This window comes from Podarcis bocagei (assembly GCF_964188305.1).
Source record: "Podarcis bocagei genome assembly, chromosome: 16".
Lineage (NCBI taxonomy): Eukaryota > Metazoa > Chordata > Lepidosauria > Squamata > Lacertidae > Podarcis > Podarcis bocagei.
The window spans coordinates 41,599,155-41,616,943 of record NC_138142.1 but is presented as its reverse complement, the minus strand read 5'-3'; the positions used below and the strand labels follow the sequence as shown (position 1 = coordinate 41,616,943).

The following is a 17,789-nucleotide window of genomic DNA, read 5'->3' as shown; positions in this document are numbered from 1 at the left end:
CAGCCAGAAGCCTTAGCGGGACTGCGCTGTAGAAGAATATTGGAAAATCAGCGGTTTTCAATAAATATCTTAAAAACCACACGGACAAGACAAATCTCCTGAGAGATATAGAAGGAATCTAGAAAATAGAGGAATATATAGTAAAAATTTGTATAGAGGAAAAAAGTGGAAACCAAAATAATAAAAATGAAATGCGTATAGACCACCAAAATGTAAAACAGCACAATGAGAACAGTTGGAAGTCAAACACTTGGGTATATTCACATTGGGTATGTATATAGGTAAATTATGTATTGTATGTACAGCGGTACCTCTGGTTGTGAACAGGATCTGTTCCGGAGCCCCGTTCGCAACGTGAGCAGAACACAACCTGTGTCTGCACGTGCGCGGGTCGCGATTCGCTGCTTCTGCGCATGCATGTGATGTCATTTTGAGCACCTGCGCATTCGCGAGCAGCAAAACCCGGAAGTAACCCTTTCCTGTACCTCCAGGTTGCCGTGGGACGCAACCTGAAAAGATTTAACCTGAAGCAAACATAACAAGAGGTATGACTGTATTGTATGTAATGTACTGTATTCTCTATTCTTAAGCCTAATAATTTCCCAGTAATGATGTATGGAAGTGAGAGCTGGACCATAAAGAAGGCTGATCGCCGAAGAATGGATGCTTTTGAATTCTGGTGCTGGAGGACTCTTGAGAGTCCCATGGACTGCAAGAAGATCCAACCTCTCCATTCTGAAGGAAATCAGCCCTGAGTGGTCACTGGAAGGACAGATCCTGAAGCTGAGGCTCCAATACTTTGGCCACCTCAGGAGAAGAGAAGACTCCCTGGAAAAGACCCTGATGTTTGGGAAGATGGAGGGCCCAAGGAGAAGGGGACGGCAGAGGACGAGGTGGTGGGACAGTGTTCTCGAAGAGACCAGCATGAGTTTGACCAAACTGCGGGAGGCAGTGGAAGACAGGAGGGCCTGGCGTGCTCTGGTCCAGGGGGTCACAAAGAGGCGGACACGACTAAACGACAACAAACAAGCTTAATAAAATATTACATATTTCTTTTTTAAAAAGGAAAATCAGTCGTAAGGATTTAAGACGAGCGGCCTGAATTCAGCCTACGAAAGAAAAGAGGGAGCAGTCATCTTTGAACATCTGTAGATGGAGCAAGCTTGTTTTCCGAGTTGGCAGGACGGGAACTAACAGTTCTAAATGGCAAGAAATGAGATTTTGACTTAAAACCAAGAACCTGAGCTGTTGAGACAGCAGAACAAACTCCCTCGGAAGCTTGTGGAGGTTTTTAAGCAGAGGTTGGATGGCCATCTGCCAGGGTTGCTTTAGTTGAGATTTCTGGGGTTGGACTAGATGACCCCTGGGGTCCCTTCCAGCTCCACAAGTCTATGATTCTACAGAAAGGTCTGTCTAGTCCAGCTCCCCACAGAGGCCATTCGGGAAACCATGAGCAGGGCAGGAAGGCAACGTAGAGCCCTCCTCTGGCTCCCTGCAACCTGGTGTTCTGAGGTATGTGCTCCTGAACATGGAGGGTCCACTGAGCCATCGCTACTAAAAGCCGCTGGGCCCACGGGACACACACGCCAAACACAACACGATTATTTCTTATGACAAAGATAATTGTTACTGTTAGAGATCCTCTAACAGAAGGGAGACTCAGCCAGATGGGCGAGGTATAAATAATAAATTATTATATTTTATTATCTGATGGGGCAATTAATACAGTCGCCCACAGGCCCCTAAGATTTGAGCAACCTTCACTAGGGACTGAGCCTTTACTTTTTATTTTATTACTGCATTTATATCCCGCCTGTTCCCGACTAAGAGCACATACTGATATAGGAATGTATTAGATAAAATGTAAAGCAATATACAATAATAAGAGTACATTCATTTGTAAAAAAGGAATATACAACGGCATAGACAGGAAGTCTAGTGTTTTGGTATGTATATGATTTGGGGGGGGGGAATTGTTTTTGTTTTTTCTCTATGTTCTTTTTTTGTTTCATTTTCTTTCTAGGTATATAAAATTTGTATATAATTTTTGTATACATGTTGGAAATTATATTATAGCAAGTCCTGTAATGTAATATGCCAGCGTTTACCGATGTAATATAAGAATGTCAACAAATAAAAAAAATGCAAATTCAAAAATAAAATAAAACACCGCCTGTTTCCCCACCCTACTTCAAAAGCAATTCAAGGTAGCACACCCTCATCCGTTTAATCTTCACAACAGGTTAGGCTGAGATATAAGCAGCGGCCCAAAGTGATGTTGCCAAGTAGGATTCGAACCTTGGTCTCCTCCTGGGTCTAAGTCCGGCACCCTTAACGACTACCACACACCAGCTCTCTCCACACAGGCTCTGCCCTGTGGAACTCCCTGCCACAGGTCCGGCAACCATCGTTCCAGCCTTCCCCAAACTCTATTATTCAGACTGGGGTTTTGCAGCGTGTGTGTTTTTTCGTTTGCTGGTTTTTAGGCTGGCAGGTTCAGGGAGCAACCTGAAACCGCCACACCTCGGGCTTGCATCATCGATCCGTCCTTGCAGGTGCAGCAGGAGGAATGGAATTCCAGAGGCATGAGAGCAGCCCTTCACCTGTTGCGCAAGGACTCGCCGTCCCGGGTAAATAGCAGCGATCGGGACGGCAGGAACGTCCTTGCCACACGGGGAGGAGAAGGGCCTGCAGTCGCTCTCGCTTTTTCCCGGCACAGGATTTGAAGACTGTGGGAAGATTCAGGGCAGAGAGAGGAAAGTGCTTTGGCACAGAGCTCGTGGTTAAACTGCGGAACTCCCTTCCACAAGGGGCAGCAGTAGCCATTTCCCAGCAGAAGAGTTTAGGAAGGAGCAAGGCACCTCAGACCTCTCTAACTCGACTCAGGCAACAACAAAACTGTCCTCCTCAGGCCATGCTCCTCCGCAGGTTCCTCAGGTGATTTTACCTGGCTGGAACCTGTCCCTTGAACTAGGAGACTGCCTAGCGCAGGGGTAGGCAACCTAAGCCCCGGAGGCCAGATGCGGCCCAGTCGCCTTCTCAATCCGGCCCGCGGACGGTCCAGGAATCAGCGTGTTTTTACATGAGGGGAATGTGTGCTTTTATTTAAAATGCACCTCTGGGTTATTTGTGGGGCATAGGAATTTGTTCATTTTTTCCTTCTTCAAAATATAGTCCGGCCCACCACATGGTCAGCCCACGGCTGAAAAAGGTTGCTGACCCCTGGCCTAGTGCTTGTCCAAGATGGGGATGGGGACAAGTTCACATCATACCATTGTCAGGGGGAAAACAATGTTGTCCAGGGTTGTAAAGACAGCAGAGAGAATAATTGGGTGCACTCTTCCCACCTTGGATCAAATCTACGCTTCCAGGTGCCATAAGAAAGCTGCAGAGATAGCGCAGGATAGTGCGCACCCCGGAAATGATCTCTTTCAGCTTCTGCTTTCTGGAAGAAGGTGCAGGGTTAGAAAGACTAGGACTAGCCGCCTGAGAAACAGTTTTTATCCAAATGCGATTTTGGTTTTAAATGCAGTGTAAAGTAGTCTCTGCAGATCACTGCAGATGGTGACAGCAGCCACGAAATTAAAAGACGCCTGCTTCTTGGGAGAAAAGCAATGACAAACCTAAACAGCATCTGAAAAAGCAGAGACATCACCTTGCCAACAAGTCCCATCAGCTGGGATGGCAAGAACACAAGAGGCGGCGGCAGGATCAGGCCAAAGGGCCGTCTAAGTCCCGTATCCTCCTCTCACAGCAGCCAACCAACCAGAGGGAAACGAGTGCGCAGGATTTACGGAGGCAGGGCAGGGGAGCAAACTTCCAAAGCAGCTCTCAGAATCTGAGCCAAATCTTACCGTATTTTTCGTTCTATAGGATGCACATTTCCCCCTCCAAAAATTAAGGGGAAATGTGTGTGCATCCTACAGAGCGAATTCAGGCTGCGCCGCTAAGCCCAAAGCCAGAACAGGAAGACGGAGCACTGCGGAGCGCTCCGTCTCGCTGCTCTAGCTTGGGGACGGCTGCGCACAAACCTCTGTAGGGCAGCGGGGCGCTGCGCTCCAAAGGCTTCAGGGATCTTTGAGGCTGGCAGTGGGGGAAAGCAGCGCTTCCCCCCACCGCCAGCCCCACAAGCTCTGGTGAATGTACCTTGAACGCACCTTGTTTTAGAGGGGGAGAACAAGAAAAAAAAATTTCCCTGTTCTCCCCCTCCTATGGTCCGGTGCGTCCAATGGAGCGAAACATACGGTAAACTGCGGAACTCCCTTCCACAAGGGGCAGCAGTAGCCATTTCCCAGCAGAAGAGTTTAGGAAGGAGCAAGGGACCTCAGACCTCTCTAACTCAACTCGGGCAACAACAAAACTGCCCTCCTCAGGCCATGCTCCTCCGCAGGTTCCTCAGGTGATTTTACCTGGCTGGAACCTGTCCCTTGAACTAGGAGACTGCCTAGCGCAGGAGTAGGCAACCTAAGCCCCGGGGGCCAGATGCGGCCCAGTCGCCTTCTCAATCCGGCCCGCGGACGGTCCAGGAATCAGCGTGTTTTTACATGAGTGGAATGTGTGCTTTTATTTAAAATGCATCTCTGGGTTATTTGTGGAGCATAGGAATTTGTTCATTTTTTCCTTCTTCAAAATATAGTCCGGCCCACCACATGATCAGCCCACGGCTGAAAAAGGTTGCTGACCCCTGGCCTAGTGCTTGCCCAAGATGGGGATGGGGACAAGTTCACATCATACCATTGCCAGGGGGAAAACAATGTTGTCCAGGGTTGTAAAGACAGCGGAGAGAATAACTGGGTGCACTCCTCCCACCTTGGATCAAATCTACGCTTCCAGGTGCCATAAGAAAGCTGCAGAGATAGCGCAGGATAGTGCGCACCCCGGAAATGATCTCTTTCAGCTTCTGCTTTCTGGAAGAAGGTACAGGGTTATAAAGACTAGGACTAGCCGCCTGAGAAACAGTTTTTATCCAAATGCGATTTTGGTTTTAAATGCAGTGTAAGGTAGTCTCTGCAGATCACTGCAGATGGTGACAGCAGCCACGAAATTAAAAGACGCCTGCTTCTTGGGAGAAAAGCAATGACAAACCTAAACAGCATCTGAAAAAGCAGAGACATCACCTTGCCAACAAAGGTCCGTATAGTTAAAGCTATGGTTTTCCCAGTAGTGATGTATGGAAGTGAGAGCTGGACCATAAGGAAGGCTGATCGCCAAAGAATTGATGCTTTGAATTCTGGTGCTGGAGGAGACTCTTGAGAGTCCCATGGACTGCAAGAAGATCAAACGTATCCATTCTGAAGGAAATCAGCCCTGAGTGCTCACTGGAAGGACAGATCCTGAAGCTGAGGCTCCTAGACTTTGCCCACCTCAGGAGAAGACTCCCTGGAAAAGACCCTGATGTTGGGAAAGATGGAGGGCACAAGGAGAAGGGGACGACAGAGGACGAGATAGTTGGACAGTGTTCTCAAAGCTATCAGCATGAGTTTGACTAAACTGTGGGAGGCAGTGGAAGACAGGAGTGCCTGGCGTGCTGTGGTCCAGGGGGTCACGAAGAGGCGGACACGACTCAATGACTAAACAACAAGGGTGCTGAGAGTTCATAGGAGATCTCTGTTCCCCCTTCCCAGAACTACAACTCTGAGAGATCAGAGCACACCTGGAGGTACAATTCCCAGAGGTCAGAGCACACCTGGTATCCTGACTAAACTGCGGGAGGCAATGGAAGACAGGAGTGCCTGGCGTGCTGTGGTCCAGGGGGTCACGAAGAGGCGGACACGACTCAATGACTAAACAACAAGGGTGCTGAGAGTTCATAGGAGATCTCTGTTCCCCCTTCCCAGAACTACAACTCTGAGAGATCAGAGCACACCTGGAAGTACAATTCCCAGAGGTCAGAGCACACCTGGAATCCTGACTAAACTGCGGGAGGCAGTGGAAGACAGGAGTGCCTGGCGTGCTCTGGTCCAGGGGGTCATGAAGAATCGGGCACGACTAAACGACTAAACAACAACAAGGTCGTCTCTATGGGAGTGTATTGTATTTAATTATGGGGTATCAGAGTTTTTAGGGGGCTAACCAGGCTGGGATAGCTGGGATAGCAGGCTTGTTGGTTTCTGAATGTCTGATGTAGATTTCGTTGTTCTGTATGGGACAATGACAATAAAGATCATCGTAATTAAAGCCCATGGGTTCCCCCAGTGTGTCCTGGGATCTGTAGTTCCCCCCTCGCAGCACTACATTTCCTAGTTTCCTTCTACAACACCATCACAGCAACCTTGCAATGTTGGCTAAAGTCATTTAATTTCGGTTTTGCCTCTTCATACGATTCTTCAGGGAAGGGAGTCGCGGGCTTTAAATGTGTGTTGGGTGTGCTTCCGATGTCTGGTGCAGACCCGACCTGGATCCCCAGCGGCTCACTGAACTCAGATATTTTGGGGGGGGATCCCAAACCAGGAGTTAAGAGCCCCACCTACATGGCCACCCAAAATGCAGCCCTCCAGCCTGAAAACAGTTCCCCGCCTTGGTTTAGGATGATGTCCTGGGCATGCATTTCAGGTTTTATCCTTCCGCAGGCAAGGAAGGAAAAAAAAGAACAAAACCCCGAGCGCCGTTAATCATAAGCCACACTCCCCAAAGAGAAACAAACAATGCATAGAAATTGCTTCCTGCTTTTTCGGATGCCCCTGAAGCGTTCATCAGAGTGTGCGCCGTCAAAGCATTAAACAAATCACTCCTTCCCCGCCCGCTCCAAAATATCCCAGCCGACAATTTAGAGCCGTCTTGCAAAGGTGAGGCTTTCAATGGGGGGAAGGAGGTGAGCTTTGACCCCCGGGAAAAGGGAGTTCTAAACCCCAGCTTCCTGGTCTGGGACCAGCTGTCCACATGGCCAAAAACCAGCGCCTACACCCCTTCGAAAGCCATTCAGGTTTGTGGAGGGAGTAGCTTTCTCATCACAACAACCTTGCGGGGTAGGATGAAGCTATTTAATTTCAAATTTGCGGCTGGGGGAGGTTTCTGGGCGAAAATGGAAGAGTGGGAAATTCTGTAGTTAAGTTTCAGTATTATTAAATTTATGTAAAGCCTCTTTCCATAAAAAAAAGACTCAGGGCTCCTTGCAACAGGTGAGGGTATGCAAATATTAAAATAAAGTATAATATAATGTAACCACCAACAATTATTTTTTAAAAAACCACCCACCATTTTGTGGTCACACACTGTTCCAACCTGGAGACAGGAACAGCAGCCAAGTTGTGTTTTTTTAACCACATACAGAGGACTTTTTAAATACTTTCTTCCAACAGAAACCTGAACCTGGTGGGGGACAGGAGCAAAAAACCAGCCTAACAGGTTGGAGTAGGATAAGGGAAAGGGGGTGAAATTAGTTTGGGAAGAAAATAAAGTCAGTTTCTTTGCCAAAACACTGGACTGTGAAGCCAGTATAAAAGGGAATTTTTTTCCACCAGGATCTCGAGAACTTGGCAGCCAATCCTGAGGTTGCGATCCTAGGCTTACCTGGGAGCAAGTCCCATTGAACTCAGTGGGGCTTGCTTCCGAGTAGATAATGGATAGGATTGCCTTGTCAGGGGGTGAAGAACATTACAAATCTGGCTGTGATTATGGCAGAACCTTCGAAATGTGCTATCTGGAAAGGGAGGTGTGTTCTGAATATTTTCCTCAGATGTACACACACTTACACGATGATGCTGCCAAACCCTGCTCAAGAGATTTAAATCAAGGAAAGTAGCAGGAAAATCTAGCAACCATGAGCGAACTTTACATTTTATTTTTAGGGCAGTAACCCCCAATACCTTCCCCCAGAGGTGAAATAAGGACAGCATTTTTATTATCAGAGACAGGGATATGCCAGTCCCTGGGTGCCACTGACTTCCGATCTGTGAAATGGGTATATTTTAAACCAGGGGTGTTTGCAGAGGTGGACTTTTGTGACAGGGACAAGGTTTCTCAAATGACGCATCTGTGACAAGGTCAACGCAAAGGCCAGCAGGTGACCTCAATTCGATCACCTCTCCGTTTCTCGACAGGTGGCTACACTTTTAAGCTGGCGACACCCTGAAAGTATGACATTCGGACACCGCCCTTAACCAGAAGTACCAGACCCGTCACTCAAGGTTGCAGGCGAACAGTGGAATTATTCAGATTTTCGACAACTCGCAAAGGGCTCAGGTTATCATCGCCTGCCGTGGAAACTGCCACTTGAGAGTTGGAACATTAAAATTTTAAAGGCATCGCATTACAGAAGGGAGGTGCAGGATTCTGCTCATGCCAGCGCTCAAGCCTAGCACCGAAGAGATTAACAAAATAAACTCACCAAGATAGATGCACACAGGGGCTCTTGTCTTTAGCAAGCGGTTTTGGAGACGCCCCAGGAGGGATGTAATCTCACATAATGATCAGACATATTCTCTACGATGTGTACAGGAAAAAATCATAGATGCTACATGCAGGGATGCAGGTAGCAGCTGCCTTTTACGGAGGTCCATCTAGGTCAGTATTGCCTACACGGACTGGCAGCAGCTCTCCAGGGTCTCAGGCATGGAATCTTTTCCAGTCCTTTGTGGGTATGCCAGGGATTGGACTATCTGCCAATCTATGTGTGCCCAGACACTGGGGTCCAGCTCCGAGGGCCTTCTGGCGGTTCCCTCATTGCAAGAAGCGAAGTTACAGGGAACCAGGCAGAGGGCCTTCTCGGTGGTGGCGCCCACCCTGTGGAACGCCCACCCACCAGATGTCAAAGAGAAGAACAACTACCAGACTTTTAGAAGACATCTGAAGGCAGCCCTCTTTAGGGAAGCTTTTAAATTTTAATAGATTATTGTATTTTAATATTCTGTTGGAAGCTGCCCAGAGTGGCTGGGGAAACCCAGCCAGATGGGCGGGGTATAAATAATAAATTATTTTTATTATTATTATACGTACACCATAGGCATGAGGCACAACATTCATACCAAGCTTTCATTTAATAATACAGTCATACCTCGGGTTACGGACCGCCGAAACCTGGAAGTACTGGAACGGGTTACTTCCAGGTTTCGGCGGTCGCACATGTGCAGAAGCACTAAACTGCACTTTGCACATGCACAGACACATCAACTCGCAACTCGCATGTGCGCAGACACACCGTTGTAGGTTGCGAACTCTGCAGGTTGCAAATGTGCATCCCGCACGGATCACATTCATAACCTGAGCGTCCACTGTAATAATATTATTATTATAATAATTTATTATTTATAGCTCGCTCATCTGGCTGGGTTTCCTCTTGTTAAAAGGAGTGTGTGCCGATTGTATGACTCATACAAGATGCCTAAGGTGGTGGTATAGACACTTTGGACTTGCATTCCCCACAGAACAGCCCCATCCCATCTCATCTAGCAAACCAGTGATGTGTCAGGACATGAATATAAAAGATTCCATCAGGATTTTAGGATTCTGGATCCGGAGGGGGCTGTTTCTTTAATGCCACAAAGCCTAGAAACTTGAACTCGCTAGCCACGTTGGTTCGTTTTTATATATTTTTAGAAACCTTCCTCTCAGCAGGGCAAGAATTGATATCGATCGCCCTTCGTTTGCCCTCTCGGCCGCTGACCTTTGACAGCGGCTCCTGCTGAAGCCGAAATCTCCAGGGGGCTGGCCCTTGTGGATTTATTTATTTTATTCAAAAAAAGAAAAGAAAAAAGGTCAGCACTTTAGCTAGATCTAAGTCCACCCCCCGCCCCCGCTTACTTTATCCAAACAGGATTTGACAATGGGCAAATTCTTTGCAGAAATAGCCAATTAAGCAATGAGGTCTCCCAGATGGATGCGAGAAACCGCAACTCCCAGCAACTTAAAGGCAGCAGCCCCAGACACTGGGATATTGTTCTCCATTTATGGGGAAAACTAGAATTTCAGCCTTTACTCTAGTTTCAATCAGGCGATGGAAGGGAGAGAGGAGGACGTACACCCTGAAGGTGTAAGAGGAAACCTCAAACTGAATACCTGGAGAGAGAGGATGGTGGTCAAAAATCGGAGAAAATACGAATTTTGCAGTCACTTTGGAACGAAGGCTGCAATCCTAACCCTACTGGAAGGAAGCCTTACTGAATTCAGGAGCTCTTACGCAGTGCTTATTGCCTAGGGGGAAAAATTGCCAGTACTGTGTACTCTTGAGCACCCCCAGAAAAAAAGCAGACGACTTGTATCAGAAGCTGCGCTTTGGTTCCCAAACTGTTTCAGGAATCGAACAGACTCCCTGAACGGGTGAAGTTCAGAAACCAAGGTTCCACTGGATAGATTTCACAAAAGCAGCTGTGTTTTTCAATGCAAAGATGTATCGCACCAAGAAGGTTAATTGTAAGAAGGGGCAGTGTTACGGGAAAGCAATTGTCAATTTCAATGCAAGTGCATAGTTCACTTTCTGTGTGTGCGTGCGCGCATGTGTGCGTGCGTGAGAGAGAGAGCTTGACCCTACGCATCCTTACTCAGAAGTAAGCCCCAATAATGTTGACTGTATGTGTGCCTAGGATAGCAGTTTAAGGCTGAAATCTTATTTCACTGTAACTTTCCTAAACTGTTCCAAATCAAAAGCCAGTTATTTTTTTGCAAATTTGGGAGTGGGACAAGGTGGGGGGGGGGGAGATGACCACAACAGGATTTAGCAACAGAGGGGCTTCCTGGTGGAGGGGGGGTTGTTTCCAGTTAGAAAAAAGGGGGGGGGATAGAGAGAGAAAATGACTCCCATCTATCAGCAATGCAAAGTTTTGCTCTATATATCAGGCAACCTGAGGCCTGAAATTTGTACCAGAGCCAGTGGTACAAATGGCTAGAGTGTTGGACTATGACCTGGGAGACCAGGGTTCGAATCCCCACGCAGCCACTGGGTGCCCTTGGGCCAGTCACGAATCTCTTAGCCTAACCCACCTCACAGGGTTGTCGCTGAGGATGAAATGGGGAGGAGGAGGAGCTTGAGTTCCTTGGGAAAATGTGGTGTACATATGAATGTAATAACAATATATAATGTTGTTGGGATTCCAAATCTCCAGCACAGCCAAATGGCCAGGAATGGTAGTTCAGCAACACCTTGAGGGCATCAGGTTCCCTATCCTTTGAGAGAGAGAGAGAGAGAGCAAATCTTTGCATTGCTGATATAGCTGGGGTCACTTCCTTCCTCCAGCCCCACCTCAAAGCGATTTATAATAGGATTCCTATTCCTTCGCATTCCAAAAGGTCACGTAGTCAAAGGCCTCTTTTAATCCCTTCCTCCCCAGGGCAAAGGAACAACACCAGCTTTGCCTTTAACTGTGGGGTTGTGTTGTTGTTTTTTTAAAGAACCCTTTGCTGCTTCTTGGATAGGAAGAAAGTTGTTTTATTCATTTTATGTATCTTGAGCCTTTCCTCCAAGGATCTCCTGGTTTTATCCTCTCAGCAACCCTTCTAGGTAGGTTTCTGCAGACCCAACGGATTAAGCTAAGAGACTGTGCGTGGGCGATTTGAACCGTGATCTCCCAGGTGCGGTGATTAGGAGTGTTGGACTAGGACCTGGGAAACCAGGGTTCAAATCCCCTTATTCAGCTATAAAGCTCGCTGGGGGGCCTTGGGCCAAGTCTCTGCATTTCAGTCTAACCTACCTCACAGGGCTATTGTAAGGATAAAATGGAGATGGAGGGCAGAACTATCTTAATCATCTTTAGATCCCTGGAGAAAAAGCAGGATATAAATGCTGCGACAAAATAATAATAATCATAATAACAGAAGAGGGATTTGGAGCTTGCAATCAGGGGCAGGAAACCTCCCAAGAGAGAGGCAAATTAATGGAAGATACTGTAAGTCTAAATAGAGCCTCCACGTTTGGACACAGTATACCTCTGATTGCCATAACTTGGACACCCTGATCTAATCTAGCAAAACTCTCCCGTTCTCAGTAGCCATATAACGCTTGGGAATGGCACCGCCATCTTCCAAGACACACTACCTCTGAAAACTAGATGCTGCAAGTCAGGCAATTGGGGGGCGATTTTGTGGCCCTCTTTCTAGTCACTGTGGAAAGTGGGGTGCTGGATTAATTCATTTTGTTTCAGGCCTCCGAGCTACTGTGGTTTATGCGCATAAATGCATCAGTCTGTTACTCTTCCCTTCCACCCAAAGAGTTCTGTGATGCTCAAAGGCTTGCACACATCTCTCTCATCTAGTTCAGGCTTCCTCAAACTCGGCCCTCCAGATGTTTTGAGACTACAGTTCCTATCATCCCTGACCACTGGTCCTGCTAGCTAGGGATCATGGGAGTTGTAGGCCAAGGAAGCCTGATCTAGTTTTACAGTACTCATTTTGCGCCTCCTACCTTATAGCAATTACCAACACCAATGTGACTCTAAAAAGGCAACCCTTTAGTTTACACACAAGGGAACATTAACAGGAGGTTATTTATTGAAGAGCAAGCTTGGAGCAAGAAAAAGAGAGAGAGAGGCCTGCCTTCACAATCAAAGCATCCCTTGCAGTAAAACAGTGCAATGACCAGAGAGGTAATAAAAGGAGGATTTTATCCTGAGTTGGTGGTTTTTGGAGCCACGCCATACACATCGCATCAAAATAAACCATCCCCAAAACTGCTCAAAGTTTGAAGCCTTAGCTAACACAAACAGACCCCCTTCCAGAATCAAAGTCCCTTTTTGGCTGAATATACACTACCAGCTTTAAAAAAACAGCTAGGTTATTCTTTTTCCTCAATTTGGATCAAAGCTGCAGCAGAATACAGTATTTCAAAAGGAATGACGGGCTAAGATATGGCTTTTGGCTGACATCTTGTGTACACCAACCTTGGTCAAGAGGGCAACCTCAGAGCGGCTTTCACGCATGAGGTTTGTGGCTCCCAGTGCAATCCTGATTTACACCAGAGAAAACCCACTAGTGGGTTCCTCCCATGGTATTTCTGAAGGTGCATCTAACTTAAAACCTTCTCTAGCCCTTCTGGGTCCGTTTATAGTTACGACAGCAGAAAACACCACCTCCTTTCCTGCTATCCTGCACTAACCCATCAGGCAAACAGAGCTACGTTGATGCAAGATGTGATGGAATAACATGGTGCAAATCCCAAAGAATGTAAAGGAACACTTCCAATCCCTATTCCCACTTTACGTGGAAGGAAACCGAGCAAAGATTTCAAAGTTCCCAGGCATCAACATTTAGGCTCCTGGAATTTCTGCCGGCTCTTGCTAGTCAGCCCCACAAAGAGTCCACACAGTTCAGAAAGCAGTATGCCCACAAAGCAGTCCTCCCCAGAGTTATCCCAGTTGGCGATTTTAAAGGTATTCCACTATGGGAAAATATAGCCAGAATGGAAGATAGAGGAAGCACAGCCCCACCCTGGGACAGCAATCTTGGAAGGGGAGGAGGGATTTGAGACAAGGGGGAACAAAATTCCAGGTGTGGGGTGTAGCTGTAGGGGGAATTCAGTGTGCACAGGGCAGAAAATCAGGATTACAATTGTGTTTTGTGTGTGTGTGTGTGTGTGTGTGTGAGAGAGAGAGAGAGAGGGAGAGAGAGGGAGAGAAAGTGCCAGGCTGTGACACATTATGGGGGCATTCACTGGGGCAGGAACAGTGACCATAAACTCACTGTGTGTGTATGTGTGTACACACAGGAAGTATTTATCACAAATGGTGTGCCACACCCCTAGATGGTGGGAGTATAAAACCAGAAACAGCACCAAGAGGATTGTATTCAGTGTTAGTTCCACTCTAGAAATTAACTAACAGTGCCAGATTTGGGGCAACCCGGGTGATTCCCCTGTGCAGGGCGCTGAGCCGAGGGGGCGCAAAACAATAATACATAAAAAGGAATTATTGTGAAAATAAGAAATATTTAGAGGCGGGCATCAAATTTGTCCTTGCTTCAGGCACCAGATTACCAAAGTCCATCCACCCCTGTGACTAACGCAAGTCGATGAATTCTAATGGGTCAAACTGGAACTTAGTTGGATGCAACCCAGAAATCCCAGTGATAAAAATCAGTGTTAGGTAGGTACATAAGTTGGGGGGGCGGGCGGTCAGGCAGTGTCCCCTGAGGACTGGAGAGGGTGGGCAGGCATGGTCCCCAGAGCACTGGTCTTCAACCAGCAAGTCTGGAGCCACCAGCGATTCCCGGGTCAATCCAATGCACGTTTGGGTTTTAAAAGGGGGTCCCGGCTCTGAAAAAGTTTAAGAGGAGTACAAACCCAAAACAGAGTGCAGTTGGGCCAAGAGAGAGAGAGAGATACATACTGCCTGGATTTCTTTCCAAGGAAACATAGTAATTCTTTAAAAGGCGGCGGGGAGGGGGGACACCAATAGCAGCTGGAAGCAGGAGGGTTTATAACAATTAATAATAATAATTAATAATCCACAAACTCCCCCGGGACTGAAAGGAGATACAGTAGCTAAGGTGGAGGGCAAAAATGAGAAAGCGGGGGTCCAGCACCCTAACCACCCCCTCCCACAAATAAAAGCAGCGGCTGGGCGGGGGGGGGGAGAGCGGCCGTCCTCGCTTGGGGACAGTGAACTGGGGCAGGGCAGAAACTGGGGTGGGGGGCGATACCCATAAAAGGAAATGGGGTGGGGATCACGGCTGGGACCGCTGCTTTCAAAAGGAGGGTGGGAAGGGAAGGAGAGAGCATGATTCACGCGCAAAAAGGGGGGTTTCCAGCCCCCTACTCACCCTCTTGCTTCCTCCTCGGCCGCCCCCACCTGCCCCGCTCGCCTCTCACACCTTCTGCGCCTCTGCCCGGGCGGGCGCAACCTGTTACCTGAGCCAGGCGCCGGGGCCACGCCCACGCCGCTTCCCATTGGCTCCGGCGCTCCGAGAGGCCCGGCCCCTTCGCTCGCCCCGCCCTCCCCGGGAGACCACGCCCCCTCCTTCTCCGCTTCGCCCCCCCCCGCTCTTCTTTCTCCGCTTCCACGAGCTGGGTGGGCGTGGCATAAGCGTCCGCACGTCATCAGGCGGGAAGGGAGCGGGGCGGAGGATAAAAAATGGCGGCCGAGTTTCGGGCGAGGGGGCGGGGCTGGAAGGAGCCCTTAGCAACCGGGCAGTGAGGCTGCCTCGGCCTTAGCAACCAGGCCAGGCCTTGGCCTTTCAGAAGGAAGGGCGTTTGATTTATTTTTTAATTTGTTGTTTTCAAAGAGCCTTTGTTTTGGCTAAGTCTAGAAAGCATCTTTTTAAAAACTGGAAATAAAGATAGCTGTGTTGTGTTTATATTATACACACACACAGACATATATTTATGAATACATACATATGTATACATATATATGTACATATATGTATATATACATATATGTGTATATACATATATGTGTATATACATGTATATGTGTATGTATGTATGTATACGTGTGTGTGTGTGTACATATATGTATATATGCATCTTCAAAAGCAGAGACATCACCTTGCCAACAAAGGTCCGTTTAGTCAAAGCTCTGGTTCTCCCAGTAGTGATGTATGGAAGTGAGAGCTGGACCATCAAGAAGGCTGATCGCCGAAGAATTGATGCTTTTGAATTCTGGTGCTGGAGGAGACTCTGGAGAGTCCCATGGACTGCAAGAAGATCCAACCTCTCCATTCTGAAGGAAATCAGCCCTGAGTGCTCACTGGAAGGACAGATCCTGAAGCTGAGGCTCCAAGACTTTGGCCACCTCATGAGAAGAGAAGACTCCCTGGAAAAGACCCTGATGTTGGGAAGGATGGAGGGCACAAGGAGAAGGGGACGAGAGAGGACGAGATGGTGGGACAGTGTTCTTGAAGCTACCAGCATGAGGGAGGCAGTGGAAGACAGGAGGGCCTGGCGTGCTCTGGTCCAGGGGGTCACAAAGAGGCGGACAGGACTAAACAACTAAACAACAACATGTATACAGTGGTGCCCCGCAAGACGAATGCCTCGCAAGACGGAAAACTCGCTAGACGAAAGAGTTTTCCGTTTTGGAGGTGCTTCACAAAACGAATTTCCTATGGGCTTGCTTCGCAAGACAACAGTGTTTTGCGAGTTCCTGCTGGGTTTTTTTTCCTTTCCCCCAAGCCGCTTATCAGCTGATCCGATCAGCCGATAAGCCGCTAAAAGCCGCTAATAGCGCTAACCCGCTAATCCGTCAATGGGCTTGCTTCACAAGACAAAAAAACCGCTAGACAAAGAGAATCACAGAACGGATTCTTTTCGTCTTGCGAGGCACCACTCTATATAATCCATATATAATCCATTTTAAAAACACAGGCCATTCTTTATTTTTAAAAAAGTCAAAATTGTGAGGCTTAATAAAGGTCTTCAGGGTGACACACGACCCTTTTGTCATTTTGCAACAACACACTATCAAAGCTACAGCGGGTGAGGGAGGAGAAAGCACTCTGGACATGCTCCATGGAACTCTTATTTTTGTTTTGCATATTCCAAGGCTGGATCTTGGCCTCACAAACTGGCTGGGCCGCTGCCTGGGTCAAAATTGAAGCCTTGCCAAATCCCCACAGCTGGGAGATTGACATGTGTCAGCAGCAACTCTTGTTGAATGACCAGCCTGTCAAAAACTGAAGGGTTGGAAGAACCCCGCTCAGTTCCCTCATATCCCCCTTTCCTTGACTCTTGGTGGCTCACCATGAGGCCAGAATGACATTTTGTCTTAATTAAGCCGGGTTTGACTTGGGGGACGCCAGTTCCTGACCCCCTGTTTAAAAATGCCTGCATCGGCCATAGCTGTCAACTTACAGATTTGAAAATAAAGGACCAGCAGCCTCGAAAATAAGGGACCAGCAGCCAAAATAAGGGATCAACAATTACTTTGATAAAATACATATTTTGTTGCGTGCAAATGGCTTTAGATACCTATTAGGTCCATGAATTACCATATAACATATATTCAACACACAAAAAGCAACAATTTTTTGTTGACAACGGATAGCTGGACATAGAAAGGGCCCCATTACCTTCAGTAGCTTATTTAAGGAACATCATCAATAAGGGACAGCAGCGGGACATGGCGCTGGGATAAGGGACTGCCCCGCCAAATAAGGGACGCTTGGCAGCTATGGCATCGGTGACTGCAGGAAAAGTTCTCGAGCCGAACTTCTTCAGTCCGGGCAAAGAGTATCTCAGGACAGCTGGCACTGGCGAGGGAGATTCTTCCCCAAGAGGGATGAGGCCATCGAAGACGAAGCCTTTTCCGCTCAGGATCGATGTATGAACTCTGCAACCCTCTTGCAAACAAACAAACAGCGCTTCAGACATGGCCATGGCTGACCCCTTTCGGATAGCATGTCGATTTGATTTTGGGTAATGAGCCCAGAAGTTCAGAAAACATTGCCGTGAGCCACATCTGAGGGCGCCGGAGAGATCAGATTAGATCCTTGATGGGGAAAGCCAAAGTTTAAAGAGACATCTCCAGCTACGGCCGCCCGGGCAATTCTCCTCTCTAAACTGCAACCAGATTTAAGATTCTTCCTGACACTTTCTGGCTCAACCGGTCATTAATTTCAGGGTTGTTTTTTTTTAGATATATACAGTATATAAAAGTGCAATCTTTATTATTCACTGCTCACAGTTCATAATAAACAGCTCAGGGCAGCAAACATATGGTGCCAGTCTAGTTTGGCTTCAAAACAGCCCTGCAAGGGTGGCTAAGCTAAGAGACAGCGATTTGCCAAGGGCTTTTCTCATTCGTTTAATAACGGGAGTAAGGATTTGAACGCAGGTCTTTGCAACCCAGGTTCAAGACTCTGTTTGCTATGCCACAGGCTCAGCAGTCTATCATCATTTCATTATTTGCTGCTAACCTTTTATTCTT

The 17,789-nt window shown here is 47.6% G+C and overlaps 1 protein-coding gene and 1 long non-coding RNA gene across 2 annotated transcripts in view; one reads left to right on the top strand and one right to left on the bottom strand.

The window, feature by feature from the left end:
- CGN (cingulin) overlaps positions 1-14,767 on the bottom strand; it is a 79,224-nt gene extending 64,457 nt beyond the window's left edge. Inside the window, exon 1 of the mRNA XM_081173465.1 lies at positions 14,683-14,767. The gene's annotated coding sequence lies outside the window, so the exon portion shown is untranslated. The remainder of the gene's footprint in view (positions 1-14,682) is intronic.
- Positions 6,447-8,339, top strand: LOC308575653. Its single transcript, XR_014002905.1, has 2 exons — positions 6,447-6,965; positions 8,040-8,339. It is a non-coding gene; the product is annotated as an uncharacterized lncRNA (long non-coding RNA).
- Positions 14,768-17,789: the final 3,022 nt, after the last annotated feature.